Source organism: Thalia democratica, chromosome 4, assembly GCF_965202585.1.
Source record: "Thalia democratica chromosome 4, ktThaDemo2.hap1.1, whole genome shotgun sequence".
Lineage (NCBI taxonomy): Eukaryota > Metazoa > Chordata > Thaliacea > Salpida > Salpidae > Thalia > Thalia democratica.
Genome location: NC_139168.1, coordinates 12516884 through 12527890, shown reverse-complemented (window position 1 = coordinate 12527890; position 11007 = coordinate 12516884). Strand labels below are relative to the sequence as shown.

General features: G+C 24.4%; 1 pseudogene; it reads right to left on the bottom strand.

The window, feature by feature from the left end:
- Nucleotides 1–3932: 3932 nt before the first annotated feature.
- On the bottom strand, nucleotides 3933–4532 carry LOC145833025 (glutathione peroxidase pseudogene; annotated as a pseudogene).
- Nucleotides 4533–11007: the final 6475 nt, after the last annotated feature.

The following is an 11007-nucleotide window of genomic DNA, read 5'->3' as shown; positions in this document are numbered from 1 at the left end:
GATTGTCTAACCTTAACTAAACAATTATAATGTAGGAACTTTAGAACTGTTAGTAAAAAGATTTCAACTAAGTTTTTTGGTCTTAAAATACTTTTTAATTTGTAACAATAAAACTTTTCTACAATTCAACGAATATTTCCTTAAAATATTTAGGTTGATTGCTTAAAAAAAGTAGATAGATTACTTTTAGTTAATTTAAAAATTTCTGACAAAATTAAAAAAGCTCTTTTGTAACAGAAGTTTTTTTCAAAATAAGAGTACAGTAACCTCTCGCTTATTTACGCACATTGTGTCCACAGAAAAAGTGCGTAAAGATATGAGAGATCGTAAAGAAACGAGAGGTACCAAATATACTCACTAAAATGGCTGTTTTTTAATATTGTTTCTAGTTAAAAGCAGACTGGGCACTTTCCCAATTTTAACAATTTGTTTACTTTATTTATAAATATGAAAACAACAGATAAAACTATACATATATTAAAAAAAAAGATTTGAATTTCTATAAAATAATAATACGAGTAGAAATAATTTTACTATTTCAATAATAAGTAGAAATTATTTTATCTTTATTTATATTTGACATTTATATTCTATTCTACTTAGCAAATTCAATTTATAATTAAGCATTTCTTTACAATTATAAATGGTGTTTATTAATATATAATGCAAGACTGCTGTAATATTTCTTTGTGTTTTAAACTCTCATTATTTCATTATACTTTCATTATTAAAAACAGTCATGTTTATTTCAGAATTTTGATTTAATCTCTTATTGTTTACAAAATTACTGATATACTGAGTTATAACTAAATGTTTATCAATTAGTCAAGGAACATAAATTTACAAAGTCTAAAGATATAGAGAGGTGCGTTAGCATTCAAAAACATATCTTAATTTAAAAATATACATTAAACCTAATTTGTGCAATAATAAAAAAAAAAAATATTTTCTGAATTTTATAGAATTCCGAAATGCGTAACTAAACGAGAGTGCGTAACGTCACGAGTGCGTAAAGATCCGAGAGGTTACTGTACTTCAAAATGTATTAAGTTTTCATGTTCTATACAGCTAACTTATAGTTTATACTTAAAGCTTTCATTTAAAAGCCATTCGTATTACGTTTGTAATGTTCGTACCCTCAGGCTTTAACAAAAACTAAATTGAAGAATATAGGTTAATTGAAAAAAAACGAATATTTTAAACTAAGTTAAGGCATTGTCATTTAAATTCTAACTAAAGTTTAGTTTGATTTTATCAAAAAAAAATTCAAATCAGCCTGAGTTTTGTTTTAAATTAAGTTGTTTAAAAGTGCACATTTTACTTCTTTCTTTTTTAATTACTATTTATTAAAAAAACAAAACCTTAGGCTACAAGTATTGCTTGCAAAAGCTTTAAATGCTGTGTTCCCACCAACAAAAGTTTTAATGGGTTATTATGAACCATCTGACCCTTGAATTGTCCAGAGTTGCCTAAAGTGGGCCATAAGCTGCAAAGGGGGGAACGTGACTAGCAAAGGGGCCAAAAAGATGAAGAGAAAAATAAGGTCTGTCTTAAACTGCCCTGAGCCATCCTGAGATCTTTTTTTAAATCCATAAAAATAATATTTTGCATCTGGCACACGCTACTTATACTTGTGTTAATTTTTATTCTTAATAAATAAAAGGAGATTGTATTTGTATGCTTCTGCATTAGATGTTCACTAAACGTATGAGAAATATTGTTTACAAATATTTAATCAATCAAGATCAAAAAAAAATTGTGGATAAGTTTATGTAACTACAAGTATATTAAAACTTTAATGCATATTTAAACTTTTATATCTACAAACTGGTTCTGACGAATATAAACTCAAACAATAATAAATAATAATTTCAGATTACAATAAATTGAAAAATCTGCCTTGAGATAATTTTTTTTTACTGAGATTTTTGTAAGAAATCAAAACTGCCCTGAGTCATCCTGAGTTTTACAGGGTTGCAAAATGTTTTTTGTAAACTTCTTCCAGGTTTTCTGAATTTCTTCCAGGTTAAAAAAAAATGTTTTGGTCTATTTTTGTTATAAAGTTAAACTTAAGCAAAAAAACTGTCTTAAAAAGTATAACAACATTGAAAAGATACTGTTTTACCTACTTAAGGTGGGTTTTTATAGCAAAAAAAAAATTAATGATACAAGATTTATTTTGTTTTTTGATATATGTTTTGTATCTTAATGAATTTTGTTACAAAAATAGTTTAAAATTCTAAGTTTTTACAGATTTTCTAGTGATTTTTGTTCAAAATTACAGGTTTTTCAGTTTTTTTTTTTGCCTAAATTGAAAAGTTGAGGTTTTTTGGCAAACCCGGTTAAGAAAAAGTCAATACACCCTGAGATTTTCTAGAAAATCAAAATGTCTTGAGTTTTCCTGAGTGTGTGGCAACTCTGTAAAGCTCTACAAAATTACAAGTGATAAAAATCAAAGTGGATATCTGTATGGCCTTAATTTTAAAAGATAAGACTATCAGGGTTGCCACAGATCAAACTGAGAAAAATTTCTTGACTTTTTATTAAAATTTTCATGTCTTTTCTAAATCAAATTCTTAATTTAAATTTATTCTAAACTACATAATCAAACACTTAAAACTATATAAAACTTTCAATCTTTTGTTTCCTCTTATCATTTAGTATAAAATTTGTAACAAATAAATCTAAACTTATCTTGTTCTAGGGTACTTGTTCAATATGTTAATAGAAAAATTTTTTAGATTTGTATAGGATATTTTATTAATTTATACCAGATGAAGGCATTGGAAAATAAGTAATTTTGTAATTTTATGGGAAAACTTTTCAATTTTAGTCTGACTTTAAAGGATTATTAATTAATTTTTTAGCATTTGAATGTTTTGGAAAATAAGGAAATTTGTAAATTTAAACAGATCTAAATTTTTTAAATTTCAGCTGGAAAAAATTTTACACTTAGTAAATATCACAAAAACACTGTGTGAAAATTTATAGATGTATTGTAGGAGCGGAAATAGAGGCAATTTCTGCTTTTTTGAAAACAATCCCATTATAAACTAAATGGAACCCAAAAAATTCAACCGAAGAATTTTTTTATATATGGGCAATTACAAAAACAAAAAAACTCATTGTGGCATTTAAGAGGTTTTAAGAAAGGTTCATGAAGGCAATTCTTAGTTTTTTCTAGAAAAAAAAATTAAGAAAAAGGAATAAAAGTTACAGAAAATTAAGAAAAACCTTAAAGCAAAGTTTTAAGCCCTACATATTTGACCTTTTACTTATTGACCAAGGTTTAAAAGGTGTTACTTTTTTTAAATTTAAACTTCTTAAAATAATTCAATAAAAACCTAAAAAAAAACATTTCAATTAACAACCAAAGTTTTATAAAAGCTTGAAAATTCAAGGATTCTTAGGGATTTTTTAAAAGAACAAATAAAAATTGAAGGAATTAACATAACTATAATTTATAGGCTATTGAATTGAATTTTTTAAAAGCTTTATTAATTTTTAATCACTCTGAATAAACAAAAAATATTTCTAATGTTACTGTTTCACTTATACTGTATTTAGACAATTAACATTCACTCAACATATAAAAATAAAACTTTATTAGTTAATAAAAGTTTAAGACAAGATTATTTAAATATTTAGGTAATTATTTAAATAAGAAAAAAAAATCTTTTAAAACATATAATTGTTCAATTGATTTATTAAGCTTAAATTATCACAAATACTTTAAAGATTTAGAAACATTTTGAATGACATTTTTTTGAATCAAAGCTTGCTCAAACAAAGATTCTATTTCACATTGTTTTATACTTAAACTAAGTTTTTAAAAACAATGGTCATTTATAAAACATCATCAATTCTAAAACAAGTTTTTTGTAATAACAGCAAAAATGTCAAAGAAAAAGTAAAAACTTATGGCTATTAAGCTAGTCTGATTTAGTTTTCTGTTCACTTGAATGTTGTTCAACTTTTTGTTCCAGTCCACTTGATTTTTGTTCAACTTTTTGTTCCAAGTAAAAAATAATATCTTTTTTACATTTAAGAGGCTCAATGTTTGACTTGAACCTTTTTCGGGGAACACCATTTCTATCAATCAAAAACTTGTAAAAGTTCCATTTGATGTTATTGGTGATTGTACCATGAGTGTTTTTATGGTTTTGAAGACACTTGTACAGCGGGAGTGCATTAGGGCCATTGACATCAATTTTTTCAAACAAGTCCCAAACAACTGCATGTTGTTCAGCCCACTCAAGGAGCTCAGCATTGCTTTTAGGTTCCTGGTTTCCAAACTGGTTGCAAGGAAATCCTAAAATGCACAAGCCTTCAACTTCCAACTCATCATGCAACTGAGCAAGTTGCTGATAGTTTGTTTTTCCCAAGCCTCACATGGTGGCCACATTCACAATGAGGCAGACTTTCCCCTCGTACTTAGACAAACTCACCTCTTCACCATGGATGGTTTTTGCTTTGAAACCGTATATATTAGGAGCTTTTGCTTCAATTGGCTTGCTACTACAACCACCCATGTTAAATAAATTCTTTATTCTCAAGATGTATTGTAGTCTTCTGGAAACAAACATTTGTGATTTATCACTAAACAATTGATGACAACAAAACGGTTATTTACCTAACATAAACATTTTTTTATAAACAGTCTTTCGCTCGATAATTGCATCAGTGTCAATAAATCAGAAAGAAGTAACATTTTTAATGTATAATAAAATAAGACGTAATGATAAAAGACAACAAAACAAAATAAACTATAATTTTTTAATTGGATAAAAAGAAACCACAAAAGAAAAAATATATAATTTCTTGCCAAAATTTACTAATTTAAAAAGTTTAAGTACAAATGTTTTGCTCTAAGAGTTTAAATACTTTTAACTATTTAATATAAAAAATACGCAATAAATTTTAATAAATTATAGTCATGAAGCAAGCTGATTAAAAATGTTTAATATAAAATAAGTATTTTTTGAAACAAACGTTAATATCTTATCTTAATCGTAAAATCTAATACTCCAATTGCGTGATTATTGTTTAGACTTTTATAATCATAAGTCAAACAGTCTAAAAATGTTAGAAAATTTAAAGTTTCCTAAAGCTTCTTATTTGAATATTTGAATAACTTAGTAACATTAATGCTGGTCTGGTTGTAATACAACAGCAAAAAGTTATTCAAAGAATCTTTTTAAAGCATTAAGAACCGTTAGAGGTTTAAAAGTTCAAAACTTTACAATTTTAGTTTATATTGCTTACAATAAAAATAATTAACTAACAAGCTTAGAATTTTATCTTGATCACTTTGTATATAAACTGTTTTTAATTCTTTTTCTTTCGTTATTTCGGCGTACTGCTTGTCTTACTATTAGTAAAAACTTTAAAGGTACTTTATTCTAAAACTTAAATTTTACAACTAAACAAAAATATTCCTATTAAACTTTGTGGAAAATGAATTTTTTTCAAATTTTTAAGTTACCTCCACACCAGGGGCGTGTCTAGACTTTTTTCAAATGGGGTTCACAATTTTTTTTTAGTTCTTAATTTCCGCTTAAGTACTCATTTCTTAGGTATGCACTGCCAGTTAAGTACGCAATATTTAGCCGAAAAAATCTGTGTTTAAAATGCATTTTTCTGCCTAAAAACATATAAAAGATATAAGTAGTAATGGAAAAATATTATATATTTTTATTTATTATACTGTATTAAATTTAGATAAATTAAAACTAAAAGAGCCGGAAAAATTTTTATTTATAATAAAAACATTTTTTAATCTATAAAAATTGAAATTTCACTAAAAAAATGGGTAATCATCTAGGATGGTGTCGCACCAATATCAGATTGAAATTATACTAAATTCAATGTTGTTTTTTATCATAATTATAGGCTTTAAAATTCTATTTTATAAATACATAAATAAAACTAATTTATAATAAACCAATAAAACTTATATATTTAATTGCTTTTATTTTTTAAATAAAGCAAATGATACAATAACTTATATACAATACTATACTGTAAAATAAATCAATTAAGTATTTTAGTTTACAACAAATGAATTTTATTCTAACTATGTATTTATATAGCTTGTTTAAAACGAAGTATAATTTTAGATCAATCATACAAGATAAGGCTCAAAATATTGATTTTAAGCCTAAAATTGTGGTTCAAAAACATATTAAACACAATATAATTTCAGCTTGATATTGGTGCAACATCATTCTAGGTAATTACCAAAAAAATTTTAGACTTTTGCAACTAAACTAAAATATCTTCAAATTATAATTAAATGTTTGCCTGATGGTGAAGGAATTTTAATAATAATTTTGAAATCTCTCTAAGTTAAAAATTAAAAAAAATCAAGAACCAACATTGTGGCCAACAGATATACAATTATTATTAGAAATAAAACAATTTTTCAAGGTTTAAACCCAGTTGGTTGACACATAAACAAAAAATATAAATTTTAAAGTACAAAAGCTTCACACAACATTATTATATACAACCAAATTGGTAAAATAAAACTTTAGTGATTATATTGGACATTTTTTGAGTAAAATTGTACTTATTAGTTCAAAAACAATACTGTATCAAAAATTATTTACACAAAGTAACAATTTTTAAAGGGAATTAAGAGCATCTTAGTAAAAAGTTTCCTAGAAAGAAAATGCTACTTTAAAACTTTTACTTATTATGACGTCACAATTAAAATTTTATATAAAATCTATTTCAGCTGGGCAAAAACGAGCATTTTTTGTTTAGGAAAATTTTTTATCTTTCAGTGTTATAAATTCAACATTCGTTAAACAAATAACCAAAACAAAGTCAATAAACAACGTTTTTAGTGATATTCTAAGAGTCTTTTTTTTCTTTTTTATTTTCTTTTTTTCAGGGGGTTCACAGGAAACAGGAAATCAGTCAAAACACGCCCCTGCTCCACACTATAAGCAAGTTGTTTGTTCTTCTACAATTTTATAAACTTGAAAAGTACTACTTTAGTTTGTGTTAAAACCCATTTAAAGCATTAAATCATGACTTTTGCTTTCATTGTCTCAGTTCAAAATAGTTAATTTAAGTCTTAATTAAATTAAAATTTACAATATTGCGTTGAATCTAGTTTTGTGGTAAACTTAAATACTAAACAAGGTTTAATTTTTACAAAATCATTGTTATTAAATTTAGTTGTCTGTCGAATCCATTCACTAATGCTAGGATAAAATTAAACTCTCAATTTTAAAAAAATTAAGGTCCGGCTTTATAAATTATATAAAACAGGGTTTAAATTTATTTTATAGAAATTAACGTCAATTAAAAACATAATAAATTTGTAACTAAAGTTTTCCAGAAAAGACAAAAGCTCTAAGCAAAGATTTTACACACATCTTCACATTACTAGATACATTTACAATTTGTAACTTACCTATTTTATAATGGTTTCACTCATTTAAACATGTTTTATTTTGTTACAAAAAATAGAAAACTGTTAAACTCCTGAACAAGACATTAGGACATGACTCTATGTACCCTTAACGTATGGATTGGTAACCGAAACATTTTTTGTACAATAAACAATCTACAAGTATTATAGCTATCATATTGTTTACTGTGCAATGTTGGACTTAGGTATCCAAACCTGAGCCCTTAAACAGGACACACAAGCAGAAAAATAATTTAAAATAAACATCAACAAAAATTAAACAAAGTTAAACTTATGAAGAACTGTTTAACAATTTTGCACTTTTTTGTAATATAAAAGGCGATAACTTAGAACATACAAAAAAGATAAAGTTAAATTTTGAATAAATTATAAATTAATAACACTTTTTTTAATAAGTTTATACAAAGATTATAACTAAGTCAGCAACCTCTTTAAAGAACTACATTTAATATTAAAAGTTTTCGTGGCCAGATTTGTCAAAAAATTCAACATAGGTTTCAGTATTTTAAATTTTTTCTAAGTAATCTATATACTTTTAAAACTATAAGTTCAAAAATGTTTGTAAAATAAGCATTACTACTGATCATGCTACTACTACTCTTTTGGCTGGTTTTCTGCTTCCTGGGCGACTCTTAAAAAAATAGAATAAACATAATAAAAAGCGATTGAATATAATTTAACTTTAGGATATTTTACTAAAATAGCATGTGTATTATGTTAACCACTTTATATCAAGTGAAGTTTAGTTTAAAAATGACAAAATGTTATAACTTTTTTGTAGAAAAAGATATATAAATTTTATACTAACTCTATAATTACTGAAGTTGAATAATTTGAACAAAGAAACTTTCAACTCAAAATCCACCAACAATTAGTGCTTTTTAAAACTACTTTTGAATAGTTTTTCAATTCAAAGAGTTTCAGTTTAAACTTTGAAAACTTACTTTTTTTACTTTATTACTTTTTTTATCACATTGTAAAAAACTGTTTACGTCTGCTACTAGTTTTTTTTTAATTAATTTTTGGTTTGTATTTGATTTTTAGCTGAATTATTTTAACTAGAATCGTTTGAATAAATAGTTTATTTATATATCAATGAGTATGCTTTTCTATTATTGAGACGATTAAATTATTAATTGAGATTACTCCTTAATTTTACTATCTCATGTAATATGTGTACAAATTAAATACTTAATTTACAACTAAGTTTCTAAAAATTGCGACATCTTCAAGTAAAACTTTTTATAATTTAATCTACTTGAAGAGGTCGCAATTTTTTGTCACTGAAACGTAGTTGTAAATTAAGTATTTAATTTGCGCGCATTTATTTAAATAAGCTCTTTACATTTCAGTAAATTGAGCAATATTTTTTAGTTAAGACAAATAAATATATAGTATCTTATGTATAAAATATTTCGTTATTTATTTTAATTTAATTCTGTTAGCCAAAATTTTCACGTTGTCAATAAAAAAAAAAGACTTATTTTTATCTTTAAATTATTTTCCTCAAAATTAAAGAACTAAATTACGTACTAACATTTTGCATTCTGTTTTACAAAATTTTCAAATTATTTACTGCTTAAAATTTTTTGGAACCTAGACACTTTTTTAATTTTCTTAAGTGTATTACACAAAATAATCTACTATCATATTTATTATTATTGTTATCATTTTACAGAAAAATTGTGCAACCCTACTGAAAACTAAAGAACTGTATTACTTGTTAACAGTTTGCATTCTGTGTTAATGATATTTTCTTATTGTTTAAAGTTTAAACATTTTATATATATATAAAGTTAAGACAGTTTTGTATTTTTCTAAAGTGTATTATTTAAAGCTACTAGACAAACTACTATATTATTATTAGTATAATTTTATAGAAAAATTGTGCAACCCTACTGAAAAAATCTAGACACGCCCCTGCTACTGATAATAGGGATTTTTATACAAAATTAGTTCGTTTTTAAGAAATAACTCCTACTTTTATAGGCTAAATAACGCTTTATTTTTAGTGTCTTACTTCTTACGCTAAGTAGACTGTTTTCCTAGAAAGCACTAGTACTCTGCAAATAAATTTATGTGCATTTGAAAAAAAATATTAACTAATTTGAGTTCTTTTATTGTCTCCTATATAAGTTAGACTTTCATAAACGCTTTTATTAAGTATTGACAATTTAGCAACAAAACCTAGCTTAACTTTTTTAATATATTTTACATTTCAACTCAAATTTATGGTCTTTCTAAATAAAAATGGATAACAACTTATTAACAACTTTACCTAAAACAAGTTCGAAACATTTTTAGATTCATTAAGTTATTTACAACAACAAACATTTAAACGTTGTTTAATTTTACAGGTTAAGATATAAAAAAAACTTAAAGCTTTATTGAAAATTTTTTTAAAGTTTAGACTTATTGAAGCAAAAGGTTTCTCTTATTTAAAGAAAAACGACAAACTTAATTTTTATGTTTTTACTAGTACACATCATCATTTATTTTTTGTAAATAACATTTAAAAAAAGTTTCACTTACATAGTGTTATTCACAATATATAAATATATAGTTTTTAATGTTAACTTATACAACATAAGTATTAGTTTAGTCAAGGATTTCCAAAATGGGTGCACGACTAATCAAATTCGGACAATTCAAGTTCTTATAAAAAATGAAAGGGTTACAACTAAAAAAGTAATGTATATTTGTCAAATATAAAAAAATACATATGTCGGTCCTATTAGTATTTAAAACCGTTTTTTTTTTTCTTTTTGCAAAATATAAAATATTTTTTAAGATATGGCTTAAACAAAGTAAAAAACATAGTTATTTTTAGTAATTTTCAAATATCTTAAAAAACATTTAAGATTTTGCAAAAAACAAAAAGTGGCTTGTAGATTTTAACAAGATCTACATATGTATTTTTGAAATTTATATTACTTTAAGAGATATAGTCTTTAAGATATTTCTTTAAGAAATTGAATTGTCGGAATTTGAGTTTTCCAATTTTGTATTGTCGTGTAACCTTCAAAAACGTAGGCAATATCGTCCGAAAAGGCAATAAATAGCCGTAAATAGTAAGGCAATGAAAAATTAAATCGGTATTAACAAGTTAAATGTTGGATTATTGTTGATATTTTTACGAAATGGCGTTTGTGAAAACAGTTTAAAAAAGCTGTCTAAGTTTACTGATGATTTTACATTTAAAAAGCAAATCACCAATTGAATTCTGTATACTAAGCGCTCAACTACATTTATTAGATTTAAATAAAATATTAATCGATGTCACAAAAAATTTTTATTATGTTTACAATAATATAAAAAATACACAGTAAAAAAATATCGATTTCTCTTTTTCTGAAAATGATTTTTAACATTAAAAACACTTTAGCAATTTTTAAAAAAACATTATTTGACAACTATTTTAAAAATAAAAGCTTGAATTAATAAAAAACATAATTTCAATTTAATATAAATTTTGATATAATAAGTTAGTAATGTATTTAAATTCTAAACTTTATTAAGTTAACTTTATTCAAAGTTAGTTGACTAAAATAAACAAACAATTA